Genomic DNA, 22,502 nt, shown 5'->3' with positions numbered 1-22,502 from the left:
CTCTTGAATTTTGAAGAATGAGAGGTGATCTCATTGAAACCTACAAAATACTTAAAGGAATAGACAGGTAGATGCAGGTAAGATGTTTCCCTTGGTTGGGGAGTCTAAAACCAGGGGACACAATTTCAAAATAAGGGGAAAGCCACTTAGGACCAAGATGAGGAGAAATTTCTTTCCTCAGAGGGTTGTGAATCTTTGGAATTCTCTACCGCAGAGGGTTGTGGAAGCTCAGTCATTGAGTATATTTAAGGTAGTGATTGCTATCAAAATAATGTAAAGGGTTATGGGGTTAGTGTTGGTAAAAGGCATTGAAGTGTTCGATCAGCCATGATTGTATTGAATGGTGGAGCAGGCTCAACAGGCTGAATGGCCTTTTTCTGTCCCTATATTCCTTTGTTCCTATGCTACATGGACAATTTGTCCATCCTGCTTGACAAAGGTAAAAAGTCCTGCTAAAATATGTAGGTATGGTTGCAAGGCTAATAGAAAGGGGGTAGTAGCATAGTGGTAATGTTACTGGACTAGTAATACAGAGGCCCCGGTGAATGCTCTAGAGATATGAGCTCAAAGTCCACCATGACAGCTGGAGAATTAGATTCAGTTAATGAAATAAATCTGAGATAAAACACTAGTCTCAGTAATGATGGTCATGAATCAACCAGGTTGTCATAAAAACCCAGCTGGTTCAATTCAGCAGAGGAAATCTGCTGTAAGAGCAAAAATATGCTGCAAGAACACAGCAGATCAGGCAGTGTCTGTGTAGAGAAACAGTGTTGAGGAACTCTGCTGTCCTTACCTGGTCTTGCCTATGTGTGACTCCAGATCCACAGCAATGAGGTTGACTCTTAACTGCCCTCTGAGGTGGCCTTTCCAGCCACACAAGGATGGGCAATAAATGCTAGCCTTGCCAGCAACATTCACATCCCTAGAAAGAACTAAAAAAGAGATTAATGAGAATTGTGTAAGCTGTGCCTTCACATCCTGTTGTGAATCTTGCATTGGAATGTGACCTTAACTAAGTCGTGCTTATGGAACAAACACAGAAATATTTTCATTCTACACTTTGTAGAACTGGCGACCAGATTTAATCTTTCTACAATAATACTCAGGAATATAAAAGCATTATTAGTGACAGATTCATGGAGAAACGTGTAGGAAAGAGACTTGGACACCAGTGAGGTTCCTGATTGATAATGGAGGGGAATTTGGCAATGATAAGTTTAGAGACATGTGAAAATCTGAACATCATGGTCATGAATACCATAGTTGAAAGTCTTCTCAGCAATCGACTCTCTGAAAGAAATCATGCAGTGATAGAAGAAATGCTGCATAAACTCTCAGCTGATCAACCAAGCTGACAACTGCCCTGGAGTGGGCAGTTCATACAAATAATTCACTCCAGATGGTTGGAGGATAAAGTCCCTGTCAATTAGACTAGAGGCAAAATCCCAAATTGTCTTCTGTGCTGTGTGATAGACTTCCTGCTCTATAAAGTATCACAATTGGTCCAATTTTTTCTGCATATTTGAATGCTTTACATGCATGGACTCAGGCTTTCATTAAGGCGGAGACCTCAGAGAAAATTCAGAGAGCACTGAGGTATCACATCACACCATTTGAGACACAGTTTAATTTAGGAGATTTGGTATAGTATAAAAGAAAGGGGTATAACAATTGTAAAGGCCTTAGTAAGGTAAAAGGCTTGATGGTAAGACACTATTTATCAAATATGGCAATCAAGTTGTTAAGGTTCATTCCTTACGATTAATCGGAATTAGTTACAAAATCTCAGGCTCTGAGCAGCTGAAAGAAGTAAGGTGTAAGGCACCTTACACCTCAAATGTTAATGTGGTAATGAAGGTACTGAGGAACAGAATACTGTAGATCAAGGGCTGGATAGTGGTAATATGAATGATTGCGACATACATGGAAGAGCGATCACATCCACAGCCCAACTGGATAATTGGGTGACATATATTTCAGAGGGGTCTAGTGAATGGGGGGATTTGGAAATTGTAGAATGCATAGGAAAAACTGTGGGCAAGTTTGAATATTGATTGAACGTTTAGGATGATGGCCAAGAAGTGAGGGCCTTCTGGCAGAGTAGGGTGGAAGAGTGAAGAGTAAGAAAGTCCTGACTGTAAGTTTAGAAATAACTTGTGTGTCAGAACACAATCACATCTTGGAGAAAGAGCCTCTGATTGTGTGAAAGGGAGATCTCACACTAACAGTTCTAGCACATATAAAAGTGGCTGCAGCTTGAATAGATTAGACAATGAAATCAAGGCCACAGAACAGCCTTGCAATATAACTATTTTTTTTCTCTCTGTGAGATTTGTTTTGCTGAATGTAGGTTGTATTCCATAGGTGTCGTGTGGCTAGGCAGTTTCTGTCTTCTGAGAAAATAGTTTGCACCATGATGGTCAACTCTGTGTCAAACATTACCTGGTGTGGCTCAGGAGCCTCATTCTGACATGACAGTCTCTGATGCATTTGTGGTTTTATTAGTACGTTATGATCCTTGGCCAGACCCCCAAGTTGCTGGCTTTACCCGGTTCGGGACCAATAACTTTTTGCTTAAGGTAGACAAAGTTTGAGATTTAAGACACAGGTGTGGAATCATCCCAGATTTTCACTAAGTGCAGTAGCGGGCGGGTAAAATGACATTTTACCCGCTGGCTGCAATGGCGGCTTCTCATGTCATATTGTCTCGAACACGCCGCATTAATTATGCATTCCCAGAAAACATGTTGTTTCCATGGTGGGTGGGTTCTCATCCCCCTGCCATGCCATTACCTCGCTGTTTCTTCACACCAGGTGCCATATTTAAAGTGCAGCCACATGCATACCTCTCAATGCTTCCAGCCCACGACCGCTGAAAAGAAAACATGGCCAAAAGGCAAGAAGACTGCAGTCCCCTGGTTCAATGACGCATCCTTCAAGCACCTTTTGGATGCAGTGGGGGCTCGCCTTGATATCCTCTACCCCAGCTCTGGCCGCAGGATGGGCAGCAACATCGCTAATCTGGCTTGGGAGGTGGTGGTAGTGGTGGTTTGCGCCAAAACCCTGCAAAAAAGGACAGTCACCCAGTGCCACAAGAGGATGAATGATCTCCTCCGTTCCGCCAGGGTAAGTCACTCTTCTCTTTGCTCTCAACTCACACACTCACAAACCCATCACACACCCACAGGGCCCTCATTCGCTGCCAGTTCAAGGGACATCACCATTCACTCTCTCACATTCACAGTCATTGTCCTCATCCCATCCATGGGACCACTCACCAACCACGCAAGCTAGGCATATTTATCATCTGGCCTAGCAGGCACCCTGCTTACACTGTCTCCATCTCTATTCATGCAGGACAAGCTGGCACACACCAGGAGGGAGAGGTCGTAAACTGGTGGAGGAATGTCTGAAACCAAGGTCCTCATGGACTTTGAAAACAGCCATCCAGCTGGCTGGCGAGGTTCTGGACCGTTCCTATGCTGATGGTGAGTTTGCCTATGGTCTACCAATTGAGGGACCAGCAGTGCAACATCCATCAGATAACCATGCTGTGAGCAATGTGTCCTGTTTCACAAGCCACTGCCATGCACTAATTATCTCTCCTTGCTTTCACAGGCACATCCAGGAAACTGCCAAGAGAATCCACAACCCAGGGTCCCCAATCAAGCCCAAGGGAAACTCAGAAGGGGAATACGCTGAAACCCTCCCTGAAGACTCATCACAGTGCTCACCCACACCCTCCACCAGTGCAGAGACATACACCTCAGTGGGACCAAGCTTTATAGTAGCCTCAGGATCGCAATCTGGTGAGCAGATCACACTTTGATCCACAGCAGGCGGCGACAGGGAATTTCCAGGTCCCGGCACTTGGAGCACTGCTGGAGGCCAGAAATTTGCTGAGTCCAAGCCAAGGTGTTGCATGATGCATGGGTTAGCTTGGGTATATAAGAACCTCCCTTGGTTACATCTGAAGGTCACTTAAAGCATCCTGGACAGTGCTGGCCAGCACTTGGATGGCTAGAGTTAAGTGCACTGCATGGCTGCCCAAAACCCCAACGACCTCTGCCCCACTCAACCTGGTCGCAGCTTTGCTCATTGGACTGCATGCTTGCTTTCAGCTCAGCCACAGACATTCTCCTAAACCACAGTGCAAGGCTGCACTGTTAGCTTGAACCATGGGGTGACTGGTCCAAACCGGGATGATATTGCAAGGGGCTGTGAGCACCTCCACCAGTGACTGCTCCACGGCCAGCTTTAGCAAGGAGGCTTTACAATGTGCCCGGTTGTCCAACTGTTTTACAGTCCACTAAAACGCTCATTAGTTTTCAGCCTGTGCCCAAGGTGTGAAATGCTCTGGAGCACTTGGTGGCACTTGCATGCCCTGTGTTGCTTGAGTGGGCAGATAAGCTAGAGGCCCAACTCCACACATGTCAATGTGGCTGTGTCTGAACTGTTTCAGCTGCAGAAGAGTGGTCACTTTATACAAGGTTTCCCTAATGTGTGGCTGCTTCCCAATGCCACCCCCAACACCACCCCCCCACCCCCCACCCCCCACCCCCCCCCCCCCCCCCCCCCGACCCCCACCCCACACGTCCTTGTGCATTACCATCAACCGCCTTATAAGCCTTATATATGCTGTTGTGAAACATGTTGGTGTGCCGACTTCGATGGACCATCAAGCTGGGGGGGAGGGCGGGGCGGGGGTGGTGTGGATGATACTGACGGGCTGGCCTTATGCAGATGTATTACAATGGGGTTCCCGATTTCTGGCCTTCTCACCATGTTGTCACCCTTCTCACGCCACCGAGCATGCCAGATGCCAGTGGGCACGGACGATACTGTTGACTTTCTAAGTGAAAAAGCCACAAGATTCCATGGGTTTGGAGCAAGCAAAAATAAACTTTATAAGTTTAGAAAGATAACACAATTTACAATATCTATCACATACTCTTAACATTCAGAGTAAGCATGAAGTGCATATAAATTAACAGGCGAACTATGGTCAAACAGACCACCCTGCCCAGCAAATGCCAAATGCAACCAAAACACATTCCATGAATTTATCAATAACCCTCCCAGACTTCAGTAACACAGTGAGCCAACCAATCTCACTGAAACTTCATCTTTCTCACGAGTGTTTCCAATCTCCGCATTTGAAGATCTCACCTTGGAATTCTTTCCAAAAGTGCTCTCAACTCAGATGGCTTCACCGATGGCCCGCCTTGCAAGTTTCAATCTCGCCTTCCAAGATTCTGCTCCCTTAGATTTTTGAGCACACTCAAGCATCGACTTACAAGCACAATTTCCGCTCTTCGGCCGCACCAAGCAGAACGCCACTGCTCTAAAGGGATACTTTTGCTCCAGTGGCCCGCAACACAGTGTCACCAACCTTCGGATGCCTTCTTGGATCTTCAGAGCTTCTCTTGAGTCCTCTTTGACCATCTGAGCTTCTCTGAGCCCACTTCATTTAAAGCCTGCCACCCGCAGCTCTTTCTTTAATGGAGACAGTTGCTCCTTTTCTTTACTCAACTGGGACTTGTTCCTATCCCCTATCTCTTTTCCCTGCCTCTGGGACACTTCTTGGAACTTCTCCCTGTCCCCCTCCCTGGTTCCTCGCTCCGTGACACTTACTTTACTATAGAGCTCCACAGCCAGTCAGCTGACCCAGGTTTTTCCTATTTGCCGATGCGCAGGGCCTATCCTGGGCCTGAAGAACATGAAATGTCTGAACTGTGCATGTGCAGCCAGCTCCTGGCCTGTGCATGTACGGGAACTCCAGAGACTGTTAGGACTTGAAGCTCTCGACCTCTGTCCCCAATGAACAGGTAAGTTTGGGTTTCTTAACAAGTATTATTAAGGGAAAGTTTAAGGCACCTTCATGATATATGTTGATGATTTCTCACGAGGTGGTACAGTGGAATTTGAGAAATGCTTTATTAATAAGATTAGAGAGGAATTTAAAATTAGGGGCAGAATTTGTAGGTTGGCTGCACACAATCACACAAGATGACATCGGGTGAGCGTCCTGACATTATCCCGCGCTTGTGCGATATTTCAGTCAGCGGGCGCTGCAAAAGTCGGAAGAGCGCCTGCCGACAAATAAGAGGTCAATTAAGGTAAGTAAAGGTGCAATTGTCTCCAATGTTTCATGGTCCATCCAACCTTACTGTTGGCGGATGGATGGGTCGACCAGGTGGACTTTGCATTTTTCATGAAACCTCACCCAAGGGCGGGATGAGGTTTCGGTTATTAAATGAAAGAAAAATAAAAATCCATGGACAGCATTTTAATCATGTATATGTTAAGGTGACTGATCGTGATGCTTGCACATTTTTTTCCTGATTTTTAAAACTTCATTTAATGCTTTTCAGGTCCTCAGCTCCCTGAGGCAGCTCTCTGCTTTCAGGGAAGTTTCTGTCAGTACTTGCCGGCACCCGTGCTGACATCAGCGCCCACCTTCCTCCCACCCCCACCTCGGCAGCACTGAGCTTCTCAGTGCGCATTTCACGCTGGTTGGCCATTAATTGACCAGCTGTTGTAAAATTGCGGTCAGGGGCCAATTGTGCTCAGTGGTCCGTTCCCTGTCCTTTCCTGGGCCTGCCCACCTGCCCGCCGACCTAGAAATCCTGCCCTAGGAGTCAGGCTTGTGGAGCTTTTAAATGTATTAATTATTAAACAAACTGGGTTTCAATAACTTTAAATCATCAATCCTATTTAGATAGTGTAACTCTCATCTCGGTTAATTGTACAAGGTTATCACAGAAAGATGATGTTATATCTAAAGAGGAAACAAAGCAATTGTAAAGCTTTGAGCATTTGTAAAGCAGTTGAGCTGGTTGTGTATTTGTACTAGACCAGATGCTAGTTTTGATGTGTTAGGTTAAGTACTATGGGGAAACACTCTAAAGTTTTATGGGTAAATAAAGCATTAAGAAAGTTAAATCTGGATAATTTTTTTTATTTGTTCATGCACATTGCTGGTAACTCTTTCGAGTACAAACCCGTTTCCATCTGTTTCAGATGAAGTTACATTGGTTTCATAGTTTGCCATTGTGAGATTTGAATTCTTGATCTTGGGGTTACAAACCCAGTACCATAACCATTTGGCTATTTAGGCCAAGCTTTCAGCCTACTGCACCTGGTATTCCCAGGCGGTCTCCCATCCAAGTACTAACCAGGCCTGAGTCTGCTTAGCTTCCGAGATCAGACGAGATCGGGCGTTTTCAGACTAGTATGGCCGTAGGCTGGACATTGCTGGTAAGTGCAGTATTTATTTCCGATCAATAATTGCCCTTGAGGAGGTGATAATGAGCTGTCTAATTGAAACATTGCAATCTATCTGATATAGATATGTCTATAGTGCTGTTAAGGCAGAAATTCCAAGATTTTGACCCAGCAACAATGAAGTAATAGCAATATTTTTCCAAGTTGGGGTGCTGTGTGATTTCGGGGGGTTACTCCCACGCGGTGGTGTTACCATGTGCCTGCTGCACTTGTTCTTCCAGGTGATAGAGGTTATGGATCTAGAAGGCACTGCCGAAGGAGCCTTGGCAAGTTGCTCGAGTGCATCTTACAGGTGGTACATACTACAGTCATGATGCATCAATGGAGGAGGTAGTGAATGTTTAAGGTAGTGGATGAGGTGCTAATCAAGTGTACTTAAATGTATATGTGCTTAAGTTCCCATCTTAGGTGACCCAGCGAATTTGAAGCTAGCCTTTTTTGGCGATGCTTCACATGCTAATTTTTCTAATGGATATTCTAGCACAGCTGGTTTGATAGTATTTCTGATGGGGGAGAATGGGAAATGTCCTTTAGCTTGGGAAGCTAAGAAAATAAGAAGGGTTGTGAAAAGTACTTTGGCTGCCACAACACTGGCTCTTGTGGAGGCAGTGGTTACAGGATTATATCTATCAAATCAGACTAGAACTGTGGTTATTAAATGAAGAGGTTCGTGTTTGCAATGTGTAAATCTGTAAATAAATGCTATAAAAATGTATAAATATTGGTTCATGTTCTGTCCTTCACCTCTGGGCTTTGTAGATTTTAACATCAGGGCATCATCCCATGGATTAACTTTGGAATATGCTAGCAAGAAAGTAGAGAAAAATTTCAGGCCACAGCTGACAATTACTGTTGTTATATGTGTCAGGCCTATGTTGTACAGCAGCTGCAGGTGTCATTGCAGCAGATGCCAGGGCAGGATATCTTTTAATCTGCTAACCTAAATTCTGAGAAAGTAGTATTCCACATTTGTTGACCTGCGTATCATTTGTCTCTGTTTCTACCGTAGCCCCTTCACTGCCAGAAAGGGGGTTAAAGACAAGAGCAAAGGAATACATTTTGCAACAATGTTCTGAAAGCAATGTGTTTGATATTTTTGATCTTCAGTTGGAAGACATTGTTTTTCAGCCATAACAGGTATTTCTACAGCAGGAAGTAGCTGTAGTGTTGGGGGGATGTGATGGTGAGATAGAGCTAGATATCATCCACATGCAAACAGAAGCTGATCTCATGCTTCTGGATGATACTGAAATGTGAAGTCACAGAAACCCCGAAGGAGTGAAGACTTGGAATTATAGGGTCTCCTCCTCTTTTCCTTTTCTTTGTATCTGGGAAATATACATGCCCCAAGGGCAAAGTTCAAGAAAATCATCCCCATCATGCCTGTGAGGCCCTGTATTTTTCCGTCTCTGTAAACTGTGTAATATATTTAACCTAAGCACGGACTTTCTCTGAGTCAGGACAATTCGGCAGTCCTTTAAACATGGTGAATGGGACCCAGTTCTGGGATTTCCACCCCCATTCCCGTTTCTGGCCATTCTTGCCAGCAAGGGATAAGGATCCAGGTAGCCTGCCCACATGCAGCACATCCACCTTTGCCAGCTCCATTGCAGGGGTAAGCAGTTTAAACACCCTTTCAATTTTAATGGCCTCTTCTGCATGTAGACATGGTTCACAGCCTCTCAATGAAGATATGAACCACAGGGGAACCCCATTTCCAAGTTGGGAACCACAAAAAAGTCACCTGCTCCAGGAACTCTTTCATTGACAGGCTTCGAAATACGCACAAAAAATTTTCTTTCAGTTTCAATAGTTAATGCTAAGTTGCAAGTTAGATGTGATTTTACTGCAGTGATTGATTATTGGGCTCTGTCCTGCAAAGTTAAATTGACCATTACTAAACCAGAGATCCCAAGCAGTGGTGAATGCATATGAGCACTTTTCCCATTCTTATGCATTCAAAACCGAAGAAAGCACTGCTTGGGATCTCTAGTGTAATAATTTAAAGTGACTTAAATACCCAGAGATCTTTCAAAATGAAGGGAAAGCCTTCAGTGGCTTGTACTTGAGAGGAAAACACCTGCTCCTCAACTGCTTTGATTGACAGGACTTCTGATGTAGCTCGGGAAACATAAAGGCTATCTTTTTTTCTGTTTCAATGGATTCCATTGTTTACATTTCCCAGGGTTTTAAAAAATTATTTTTGATATAATATTATTATGAACACTTGGTTGAGTTTCAAAAGGTCCAGAACCACTTACCTCATTGGGGTGCTATATAGAAATTTTGGTTGACGGTTGTAAGAGGTTATTAAAGAATTAGCTGTCTTTGATATGGTTAGTGAAATCGATGTCTGTTTGTTTTTACAATAGATTGACCACTTGAAGGCATTTATTTTTTTTTTGGACTGGCTTTTTTTGAAGACGTTTTTTCAGTATAGTGTGTTTGAAGGAGATTAGATTGCTAGAGGTTTATCTTTTAATGTCTATTTCAGATACACCCTGAGGTGTGCATCATGGATACTGGGTAGGTGCCTGCGGCAAATACATGGGCCCATGGAGGGGGCATGGGGGTAAAGGAAGCTTGGAGATGGCATGTAAGAGGGAGCATTGGCGTATGAGAGGGCATGGGGTAAGCATGGGGGGATGGTTGGGATGAGAGATGAGGGTTTGAGGGCCTGACGTTCATCATTGAAACTGGGCTGATGTCCCAGTAAACAAGGTGGGCGTTCTAGCCTGCTGGTGTGGCCATCCGCCCACCTCTGTTATCACCCCAGCCTACCTCCGGAGGTGGCGGGCCCAACTCCATCTCACCCCTGCCTCCACAGAACAAAAATATGGCGAGGGTGGGCCCCTTTTAAAGGAGATGGGGCTGCTGGGTTGGGAAGTTTCCCTACTTGAACTTCCTGCTTCCTCCACAAAAATCTAGCCTCTTGTGTCAGTCTAAGTCACTTCAGTAAATTCACACTCCAGGTTTCAAAAGTACTTGTGAACAATGCCACAGGAGATTTGCTTCTAAATTTTAAAAGAACTTGCTGCTTTTCTTATGATTATGCAAAATACCTGCCACTGCAGTTTTGCCTGCAGATCGGTTTAAGTTTGCAGTGATGTGTTTTCCTAATATTTACAATTCTAATTGGGATTATTATTTCCAGATGATTTCCTAATAATTTTGTCTCTTACTGTGTAGATCAAAAAGGCAAAACTAAAGACCTTATTGTTAAAAAGAGAATAAACAGAGTACATTGATTGGAACAGAAACAAGGTCCTGTTGGTAATTTATGCAATAGAAAATGTACATTGTCATTTGAGTTTGTATTAAATCCTCACAGAAGCCCCATGAAATGAACTCTACCTCTGCGGTGTCCACCATTTCTATAGTATTCTGAAAGCTGTAATCAGGATGTCATTATGCAGCCTTGTTAGCAATGCTCCATAATTATTAAAGCCACATATGCAGCTTTTTACAGGAGTCTTTTAATAATGAATGCATTTTCATATTGTCTGCTTAGTATGCTTCACAAAGCAATTGAGACTCATTAAAAACTGTTCAACTCTTTACATGAATAATATGTGAAATATCTTCAATTGATGCTATTTACTAAGAAATTCTGTAGCGAGGGAATTAAAATGAAAATGGCTTGTATCTTTTAAAAGCTCTGAAGATTTTCAACAGCAGTAAACAAAAATAATACCAGGAAAGTTTAACGGCTAAACAGCATAGGATACTACTGATATAAGCCACAGAAATGGGTCAGTTCTGCGAATGTCCAAACTTGACATGGTTCTGGTGCTTTTTAAATCATTTTATATTGAAAAAGCATGTATCAAAGCTGAATTGGCCCTTTTGCATGAAGCTACTTTTAGCTCTACAATATTTTTTTTTCAACATTATTCTGTTTGGTGAGCTGAGGACTAAAGGCACAACTTTGGTCCAGATTTTGTTGCCAACGACAAAGCATGGGCACTCATTGCTGACCACAAAGTAAGTCTTGCAGAAAGATCTAGAAATCTCTCTGGTGAGAATTTCACATCTGTCGCCATGCAGTAGTACTGCAACTGATAGCAACATTCTTTACTGTGGAATTCCTGGCTCAAAGCTGGAGTAATAATATTGAGCTGCCTAAGTAGCCAATCATATTAAAGAATCTTCACAGACATCCAACCAGGAGACAAAAAAATCGGTTCAATAAAATCACTTAAACTTTTTTTACATAGAGCAAAGTTAAAGACTGGGACATACACATGGGTTGAAGAGAAAAGTCAAATTTTCTTCCAAAAGTTTTTAAACAATTATTATTTAATAAGATCCAACTTAAAAATCCTGTTAATTAAACATCTAACAGCATTTTGCAATTATAACATTAATTTTTTTGATGGTCAGTTTTGTTGTTTATCAAATTTTATTAATTACATCATAATTAAAACTCAGTTATACTTGATTGAACAAGCTCTAACTTTTTAAAGAGTTTCAAAAGGCGATCTGGGGACATAAAAGTTGAATTTCTCATTAGATTCACGACTCCCATATGTGGGGAGTCAACAGTGCAGCCTTTGGCAGGACCCCGAGTGATAGACCATACCTTCAGTATCTTCACATATCCAACATTCCAAATTTGTGGTCAGTTTCAGAGGGTTAATGACTGCAAATCGCAGCCCAATCTTTTAAATTTGTAACAGTAACAGTGGATGTCCAATAGCATTGCCCATGTTACCATGCTGTTCCCCTTAGTTGAAGGGTCAGTCACAAGGGGGCATAAGTTCAAGGTGAGGGGCAGGAAGTTTAGGGGGGATGTGAGGAAAAACTTTTTTACTCAGAGGTTGGTGACGGTCTGGAACACACTGCCTGGGAGGGTGATGGAGGCGGGTTGCCTCACATCCTTTAAAAATTACCTGGATGAGCACTTGGCACATCATAACATTCAAGGCTATGGGCCAGTGCTGATAAATGGGATTAGGTAGTTAGGTCAGGTATTTCTCACATATTGGTGCAGACTCGATGGGCCAAAAGGCCTCTTCTGCACTGTGATTCTGTGACTTAGAGAGCACTTCTCCTACCTTCACGTCAACCAGGTGTAATGTATGAGAAGTCTGCTTTTCATCAAGTTGTTGGTGCTCGAAGCTTACCACCTCTTGCAACTAGACCCATAGCCACACAACAGGACTAATACAAGGCTGCCAGTGGCCCTTAAGATCACTGTAGCCCTAAATTTCTGTTCTAATCAATCCTTTGAGTAGTAGCCTAAGCATATTTTTGGGAGTGGAAACTTACCTAGCACCTGCACCCCCCTCTCAACCTTGCAGACTGGGAACCTGGAAAAACAAAAAACTATACGTTTGGGCCTAATCGGTTGCATGAGTTGTCAGATGGTGCTAACCTGAGGGAAGCACCAACTAATGGGACTGCACTTCAGATTTTTTTGGATTTACTCCTTTAGCCATTAGCTCATGATGTTGTTGTTAATGTTGAAAGTCACTGCATGGCAGGGCTTAGAGGGCCACAGACATAGGTGTGATCTTGTCCTCCAGGTATGCAAAGGGAAAAGTTCCTGTTTGCCACTTCCCTCCTCCAGGTTGCCACTTCCACTCTCCCAAACCTCTCTACTTCCAGGCCCTCCTGATCAGTATGACTTTTTTTTCAACTCATTCTGGCTTCTTTCTGTTTTCCCGTGCTCTCCGTTGATTGTGATGCCACTATGATATCATTGATTTCTCCTGTTTGGTTTAGCTCCTGGTGCTGCTGCTGGTGTCTTCATTGTCTTCAAGCTCACCAAAGAGAAGCAAGTAGAGGCTTTGCCAAGCTAATGGGATTCATAGTGGCGCATGGTGCAATTAACCACACCTGCGACTCTGTAGGCCCGACATGTTAATGGGGAGATGTACTGCAACCACAAGGGCTACCACTCAATGAACACACAGTTGGTGTGTGACCATACCCAGAAGACCCTACTGGTCAATGCCTGCTATCTTGGCACCAATCATCCTGTGACAATCAGGCATACCTGCCATCTCTAAGCCACCATGAAGAAACAGAGGCTGGCTGCTGGCTGACAAGGAATGTCTGCTCCACATCTGATTCATGACTGCAGTGTATCATTTAACCATGCATGGGCCGCATGTCTACAGCTCTCATTGAGCATGTCTTGGGTAAACCATCAGCATCCTGAAGCAACAGCTTCACTGCTTCAAATGCTTGCGAGGAGCCCTCCAGTACTTCCCGACGCATGTCTTCAAGTTCATGGTGGCATTTCCATTTGCTATATTCCACCACAACGCTTTCTTGGACAAAATCCTGGAAAAACGTGACCACTGAAAGACCATTCCATTAAAACTTTATCCAACAACACTTACAATAATTCATACAAAACTGGGTATTCCCTAAGTACTTGTTCTGCCTGACCTAGTGCTCTTATGTAGTACTTACTCAGTGGCAGCATGGCTGGTGGAAGGCTGCTCACCTTCACTGTGAAAGACTGCAGATGGCCTTGGAGGATGACCTTAAGGTTGGCCGGCAGGTCCTATAATTACATAATTGACTCTGTCAACGGCCTCAATTGGCCCTTGACAGGTCGGCAGGCGCGCAGCTGATTTTGCTGCGCCTCCGCCTTCCTGAAAATTTAAATGGGGCGCGGTGATGTCGGGAGTTCCCCCCGATGTCACCGCATGTCCTTTTATGTGTCGGTGAGCAGGCTCCGCCCCCGCTCGCTGACGCGTAAAATCCTGCCCAGAAAAATTCAAGGCAATCAGACAGAGTCAACATAGTTTTGTGCAAGGGAAATCATGTTTAACCAATTTATTGGAGTTCTTTGAAGGAGTTATATGTGCTGAGGATAAAGAGCAACCAGTGATGTACTGTATTTAGATTTCCAGAAGGCATTTGATAAAGTGCCACATCAAAGGTTATTGCAGAAAATAAAAGCTCATGGTGTAGCGGGTAACATATTGGCATGGATAGAAGATTAGCTAGCTAACAGGAAGCAGCGAGTTGGCATAAATGGGTCTTTATCTGGTTGGCAGGATGTGATGAGTGGGTGTGACACAGGGATCAGTGTTGGGGCCTCAACCTTTTACAATTTATATAAATGACTTAGATGAAAGGACCGAAGGAGTGATTGCTAAATTTGCTGATGACACAAAGATAGGTGGGGAAGTAAGTTGTGAAGAGAATGTTAAGGAGGCTACAAGGAGACATAGATAGGTTATGTTAGTGGGTAAAGATCTGGCAGGAAGAATAAAAAAGAAGCTTATTATCTAAATGGTGAGAGCTTGCAGAGCCCTGAGATTCAGAGGGATCTGGGTGTCCTTTTGCATGAATCACAAAAAGGTTAGTATGCAAGTACAGCAGGTAATTAGGGAATCTAATAGATTGCTATCATTTATTGTGAGGGGAATTGATTACAAAAGTAGGGAGGTTATGCTTCAGTTGTACAGGGCATTGGTGAGACCACATCTGGAGTACTATATACAGTACTGATCTCATTTAAAGTAAGATGTAAATGCATTAGAAGCAGTTCAGAGGAGCTTTACTAGACTAATACCAGGAATGGGTGGGTTGTCTTATGAAGAAAGACTGGACAGGTTAGGCTTATATGCATTGGAATTTAGAAGAGTAAAAGGTGGCTTAATTGAAACCTTTAAGATCCTGAGGGGTCTTGACAGGGTGGATATGAAGAGGATGTTTACTCTTGTGGAGAGAATCTAGAACTAGAGGTCACTGTTTAAAAATAAAGGGTCACTTATTTATGACAGAGATGAGGAGAATTTTTTTCTCTCAGAGGGTTGTGAGTCTTTGGAACTGTCTTCTTCAAAAGGCAGTGGAAGCAGAGTCTGAATATTTTTAAGGCAGAGCTACATAGATTCTTGATCAACAAGGGGGTGAAAAGTCACCGGGGATAGGCAGGAATGTGGGGTTGAGGTTACATTCAGATCAGCCATGATCTTGTTTAATAGCAGAGCAGGCTCGAGGGGCCGTGTGGCCTACACTTGGTTCTTATTTGTACGTTCGTATAAGCTGGCCCATGAATTCTCCTTTTCCCCTGCAGCTCCCTCATGCTTGATGACCTACCACATGCTGTTCCCAAATATATGCTACCCTCTAAGATATGCACTGTTCTAATATAAGTGTCAGATCAAACGACAGTGTTTATTCATCAGAGGCCTTGTGTTACTTTGCCCTTTGGCTTGAGTCTGCACTGCTTGGCCAGCTGGAAAATCTTGGGTATCTGACATTAGAAATGCAGAAGGGGACGGGTGAGAGAAGTGGGAAGGGGTGGACAGCCACACATCCTTAGTCACACACACGATCTGCAGCTTGCACTTCAAGCCAGATAGCAGAATGAGGGTGAAGTGGGATTTGAGAAGATGTATAAGCCAGGAACATACTGTCTTCCTGTATGTTCTCAGCAATACTCATTGCAAGGCCTCAGTCACAACCAGCCCTATGATACAGAGCACCATCTCTTCAAAAGTGCTCAGGAGATGCATGTGTACCCCTCTCCTGCTGGCCTACTGAAATTCAGCTGCTAAAGCACATCCCTCTGCTATGCTAAGAAGCCTTGATTATTTCAGTAGCTTTTCAAAATATTTTGCATTTAATAGCATGGCTCGCCTTATCATTTTCTTTTGCTACCTCTTGTCAATCTCATATCCTGTTGTCACTTGCTGCCTCCGACACTGACCCATCTCTAAACACCTTTGTCATTTCACACCCCATCCACTACTTCCGTCAACCTCTTGTTTCTCCAACAATCAGGCTCTAAGCACATAAATTTTTCTGCCCACTATTCCCTTCTGCAGCCCCTGAGATTTCTCAGTCATTAAACTGAGACCATTCGTCGGCTGCATCCGTTGCATCTTCCCATTTTCTGTTGCCCAAAAAGCCAAACTTCATCAAAGGATTCCCCTGACCTAACATTTGGTTCTGTTTCTCTGCTAACCCATCTCATACCCTCTCCAAGCTTTTCTTGTCTACGAGACCTACCTCCAGCTCTTTCGACTTTATTCCCACTAAGTTGCTGATCAACTAATTTCCCTTCCCAGCCCTCATGTTAGCTAACATTGTAAACTGTTCCATCACCTCAGGTACTATCCAATTTCCTTTCTCAACTGTAATCACCACCGCCCCTCAAAAAAGCCACTGCTGATCCTGTTGTCCTTGTGCACTACCACCCCATCACCGATTTCTTTTCCCTTCCTAAGCCTGTGAATTTGCTTTCACTTTACTATTCCATGCCATCTTTCCCACAACTTCATGTCTCAATAATCTTCAATCAAGTCTCCACCCTTGCCACAGCATTGAAATACCCCAAATCAACATCACAAATGACATCCTCTGTGACTCTGACCATAATGCACTATCCCCCCTCCTTTGTGACCATTCTGCTGCCTTTTACACAGTCAACCACATCACCCTTGTCCAACACCTTTCCTTTCTTAACCAGCTGATTGGAATTGCCCTCTCCTAACTTCATTCTTGCATATCCAGTCACAAGTCAGAGAATATTCTGTAATTGCCTCTGTTTCCCACCTCTGCACCATGGATCTATTATTTGCCTCTTCCTATTTCTTTTCTACATTCTGCTCCTTGCTCACATAATCTGAAACCATGGCATCAAGTTCCACATGTACACTGACAGTTCTCTACCTATCCAACTGTTCTTTCAATCGCTGCACTGCCTCTGTGTTATTAGACTGCTTGTCCAACATTCGGCCCTGAATAAGCTGCAGCTTTCTTCAGCTAAACATGGGGAAGATTACTGAAGACATTGTCTGATTCCATATGATCCCTGTCCACTATCTCAAACTAAACCGGATTGCTTGCAACCTTGCCGCTGCCTTAGCCCATTGCTAAAATCATCAATCATGCTTTTGTCATCTCCAGACTTGATTATTTTAGTGCTCTTCTGACCAGCCTTACATCTCAATTATCCATGAATTTGGGCTCGATCCAAATTTCTGCTGCCCATATCCTAACCCACATCAAATGCCGTGCACTCACCACCCCTGAGATCATTGACCCAGTTCTCAGCTGCCTGCAATTTGACATTCTCATCTTTTTATTTAAATTCTTTTCTCCCATCTCCCTATCTCTGTTACCTCCTTTTACCCTAGAACTGGAAAGTGCTCAAAGTTGGTGTTTGCAAGCAGCAAATTGGGCAGAAAAATTTCTGAAGTTTTCCTCAGAAAATACCTTTTTGGTTAACAGTCCCAAAGCTCATTGCTTGCATTGTTTTAATGTCTTGAATCGAAAATAGAAAATAAATTTCCTTACATTCTGCCTGTTTTTTCCCAGTCAAATGTATGGGTTTGAGATTGCAAACATGATCAATGTTCATTCTATTCAGAAGACAAATATCCTTAACAACATTTGGAGCTTGCTCTAATGATGCAGCATGAACTGATTAGTAAGAATCAGAACATTTACAGAAAACCAGTTTGCAAAACCCAACTCAATACTTCAAGTCCACCTTCTGTTGAGGTTCATAATCATTTATGGAAACAAACTGTAAAATAAACAGATATATTTGACTTTCCACTGGAAAATGGTACATTTTCTATAAACAGTTAGTGTTAAAGGTTTTTTTTTTGTCAATGATTTTAACTTCTATTCTCTATTACTGGAATCAGCATGTAAGGTGTTTACACCCGAGAATACACTAAGGACTTCTCAAAGGAAAACAATTTAGATCAGCCCCAGGTGGCTGATGTATTCTTCACAGTTGGGAACAGATAAGCCTGAGGACAATAGTGAGTTCATGGTATCAATCAGCTGAAGCCATCAGATGACAAGCATCTTTGCTATTTTCAATTGTTGCCTACACTCAATATGGATGAATTGTTAATATTTACGAGAAGTGATAAGAGGTATAGTTGTCCCCTGCTTTGGTTTTAGTTACATGGGTATTCAAACCTACCTGAATACCAGCCACAAGTAGTAACTTTGATTGCCAGTTGTTTGAGACTTTTTTCGGAGTAGAGTCACTGATTGGCGAGAGCCTCTGAAATGGATAACATGGGCTGCCATTAGTTCTCATTCTAAAATTATATTTGCAATCTATGACCAGTTGCAGTAAGTTTTAGTCTCATAGCCAAAAGCTGTAAAGCTGTGTGTTTATAAAATGTCCAAGCCAGTTCTGCAAGAAAAATAATGAACTTGCACTTATATGGCACCTTTCATATTTTCAGTATTCCCCAAAGTGCTTCACAACCAATTATTGGCTTTTGAAGTACTAGCATTGTAAATATGTATAGAAATACAAATAAAAATTAGAAAAATAAGCAGTTAATATGTTTTGGTAGTTTTGATTGAGGGCTAAATGTTGGCCTGGGCTCCATAAGTAACTCTAATGTTTTTATTGAAATAAGCCTTGACACTGTTCAGCTGACCCTTAATAGGCAGATGAGGCTTCAGTTCACCAGCTCACCTCAAAAGGCATTGGCAAGAAATTCCTGAGATATTAACGAAGCTTGCAATTATTACTTCATAAAAAATTCAGTAATTTTCAGTTTTAAATAGAAACACCTTGGCCAGAGTTTTACATGAAATTGCACAAAATGACAGGCATGCGTCCTGACATCATTGCGCACATCAGCAATATCGAGGTTGGCAGACGCGCGTGGGAGTCCCAACAACAATTGAAGGGCTAATTAAGGCCATTAAAAGCCCTATTGTCCACGATTTTACATTGTCCATGCGATTTTGCACTCATCGCACGGGCAAAATGGGCAGGCAGGTAGCCCCTTTTTAATGAAACCTCACCAAGTGCATGATGAAATGTCCGGTGTGAAACATAATAAAAGATGCCTGAGAACTGATGATTTTTGAGTTCTGCTGTCAGGTGCTTGAATGTGTTGTACAGACACAGTTTGATGCATTTTTTTCTTGTCACTTAATCTGTGCAGGTCTGCAGCTCTGCAGCAACTGTCTACCTTCAGACCGTTAATTGGCCAGCGAATGTGAAATTGCATTCGGGGACCGATCACGGGCGGAAACGCATTTCATCTCCGCTTCCTGGCCTGCCAACCTGGCGCACATGCCAAACATGACATTCAGGCCCTTGAGTTCTAACTCCCTACAATTTCTATTAGTTTTGCCAAAGCTGATTAAAGTATGTTACTGCTGTGAGGCACTCCATTTGCACTTAATAGTGATCATGAAATTCCTAGATTTATAATTTTAATTTTCATTATTCCTGCCTCAACCATTTAGTGCTGTAGATGATCCTGTTAATGGTGTCTTCACAGTCCAAGCATGACATTCAACTTTGGAAGCCTACAAAGGCAAAAACGGAGTTGTGGAGTTGCACTCCAGAAAGCAGTGAATTGCCCCTTGAGAGTTTTTAAGCAATCTATCAATTCTGGCAATATTTTAGTCCAGTCTTACCATTTATACTCCTGTTTATGTCGGACAGCAATAATTTTCAGGATGCAAAGCTGTTCCAACACTCAAAAATGCAAACTAGACAGATTCCTTTCAGAAAGTAACTTGGGGATACAGTATAAGAGTAATTTGAGATATAACAATGTAAGTATAGCATGCTTTAGAGGAAAAAGATGACTTTGGACCAGGTTCCCAAAGCTCTCCCTTGCCAGAGCTTTCCTTGTGTCATTACTGCATCTGATGTGGACTAATTCATAGAGATTAATTGCTTTGTTATGGACAGGGGAGAAATGTCGGATAATTTCTCCCTTTTTCCCATCCCTCAACCAACCACAACAGCATGTATTTTAGAAAAGAGGTGTTTTAATCCTTTGAGTTCTGTGATTTTAAGATCAGACACAAAACAGGCCTTCTGGTAAATTTAAATCAAAAGAACAGATAAACATTTATTTCTTACAACACTCCAAAATGAATGCCACAAGCACCCACTCCTTATTCACACAGACACACACACATGCACAAACACAAGCAAAGATGATTACCAAAAAAGGGCAGCATGCACTGATATCCTTAAGAAAAGTTCAAAAACATCAGTAATACTTCAGTCCTTCAAGATGGTTGTTGCAAATGTTATAGGGCCGGAAATTATCTTCTTCAGCAAACTGAAAGAGAAAATGAAGATTGGAGGTTTCTGGTGACGAACCCACAGTGGTACTCCAAGTAATAACAGGTGCCTGGCTTTTCAGCCAAAGTTGTGGTCAAACCTCTGTAGTGAAGAAATATAACAATGCAGTTAAAATGAATTAACCCCATTTCTAAAACAAAAACAGAATTACCTGGAAAAACTCAGCAAGTCTGGCAGCATCGGCGGAGAAGAAAAGAGTTGACGTTTCGAGTCCCCATGACCCTTCGACAGACAGTTCTGTCGAAGGGTCATGAGGACTCGAAACGTCAACTCTTTTCTTCTCCGCCGATGCTGCCAGACCTGCTGAGTTTTTCCAGGTAATTCTGTTTTTGTTTTGGATTTCCAGCATCCTCAGTTTTTTTGTTTTTAACCCCATTTCTATGTTATCGATGTTTCCCATTGTCCATACAATGTGTTTATGGCAGATGTAATTGTCACATAATGGGAATGAGTAATATTCCACCAACATTCCAGCTATGATTAGCCTCTGAAATGTCTTTATTTGAAAATCCAGCTTCATGGGCCAGCAACTATAGTAGTCATTGTCATTTTAAATCCCTTCAATTGAAATAAAGAGGGGTAGTCAATCAACACCTGGGAAGGTAATTTCCATTTTAAGTAATTTCCCAGAGAGAGGCCCAGACCTGTCTGTCTCTATCTATGCAGAAACGCAGAAAATACCTATCTATGCAGAAAACACCCTCTGGAGCTCATTTTGTTAAGGTAAATTGTCCATAGTTTATGCTCCTTTCAAAAACAAAGTGACCATCTTCCTAATTAGGTTTTCAAACATATGGAGTGACCATGACAGCTTTAATTAGTGAACAGCTCCATTATTATTGTATCATGTGTTAGAACCACATCTTCAAGAACTGTATTTTTCTTTGAAAATTTGGAAGGGCATTGCATTATTTGGACACTTGGTTTTTTTAAAAGTTTTTTTCATTAATTCACCTTGGCCTGTGAGCAAGCATGCCTTTAACAAATCACCTGGTCTGCTTGGCACTTGAGGAGCAGAGCTATTTGCACCGCAATAACTTTAATTGTTGGGAAAAAAGAACAGTTTTAAAGGCAAAGGCCTGGTGATTTATTGGAAATCCCCTGACACAGCAGCTTTATGTTTTGAGCTTGTTTTCTTTGACCTCAATTGGGAATAAACTGAGAAAATGAAGCTGCCCAGTTCACACTCTCCTTACCGTGCCTAAAATAGAGTGGTTATCAATATCCAGCTAGGAATCCAAATCTCAGAGGAACTTGTCTGTCTTTGGAAACCTGAGTGACTGAGATGAGGTTTGATCCAGCTCTATTTTCCTCCATGCCGAAGCTCAGTTGGTGAGAACCTCCTGACATCTAATGGGACTAGCAATCTGTCTTCACATGTGGGAGCTCTAGATTGACAGTGTCAAAACCATGCAAATTTTATCCTTTGTTTTATGGGGGAGGATTTTCCCCTCGTCAGGCGGCCGCGGCGGGCGGGCCCAGGAGCGGCCATGCAATGGTCCACTGCCTGCAATTGGGCCCTGACCACGATTTCATGCTGGCTGGCCAATTAACGGCCAGCCGGTGTGAATAGTGTGCAGAAATGCTCAGCATTGCCTGGGTGGGAGGAGAGGAGGGCACGTGTGGAAGTCAGCACATGCGAATGGGTGCACTCACAAAAAGCTTCTTGAAGGCACAGAGCTGCTTTTTAATTGTTGGCAGGCTCACTGCTGACCTTTGTGCACACCCACCGAACTAAATATCGCGCAAGTGCATCGATGATGTTGGGATGCTCGCCCGAAGTCATCCCATGCCATTTCACACTTGTGCGTGTTGGGCACAAGCCTGCATGCTGGTTGAAAAATTCAGCCCATGAAGCATTTTCATCCACTGCCCATCTCTGCAGAGACCCTATCCATTTGTCGTTTGTTTGTTTGTTTATGTGTGTGTGCTGGGAATTTTAAAAGGGTTAGAGTGTCATATTTCCAGATTACAAATTATGCAGTTCTTGCAAATTGTTTTTAAAAAATAAGTTTTGTTTTATAATAAATCAGTCATTCCGAGTTTATTGAAAGAAGCCTGGTTAAACATTCTTTCATTCTGGGTTTAACAGTAGCAAAGATAATCATTGGCGATTTTGCTGAGTGTTTTAAACTTTTAAACAAATGGT

The 22,502-nt window shown here is 42.8% G+C and overlaps 1 protein-coding gene and 1 non-coding gene across 2 annotated transcripts in view; one reads left to right on the top strand and one right to left on the bottom strand.

Annotated features, from left to right (window-relative positions):
* kcnj3a (potassium inwardly rectifying channel subfamily J member 3a) overlaps positions 1-22,502 on the top strand; it is a 282,475-nt gene that overhangs the window by 221,911 nt on the left and 38,062 nt on the right. The gene's annotated exons all lie outside the window — the stretch shown is intronic.
* Positions 7,133-7,251, bottom strand: LOC121285339. Its single transcript, XR_005944639.1, has one exon. It is a non-coding gene; the product is annotated as a 5S ribosomal RNA (ribosomal RNA).

The sequence above is a fragment of the Carcharodon carcharias genome, chromosome 12 (assembly GCF_017639515.1).
Source record: "Carcharodon carcharias isolate sCarCar2 chromosome 12, sCarCar2.pri, whole genome shotgun sequence".
Lineage (NCBI taxonomy): Eukaryota > Metazoa > Chordata > Chondrichthyes > Lamniformes > Lamnidae > Carcharodon > Carcharodon carcharias.
Note: the sequence above shows the minus strand (reverse complement) of the source record. Positions and strands in the feature narration are given on the sequence as shown.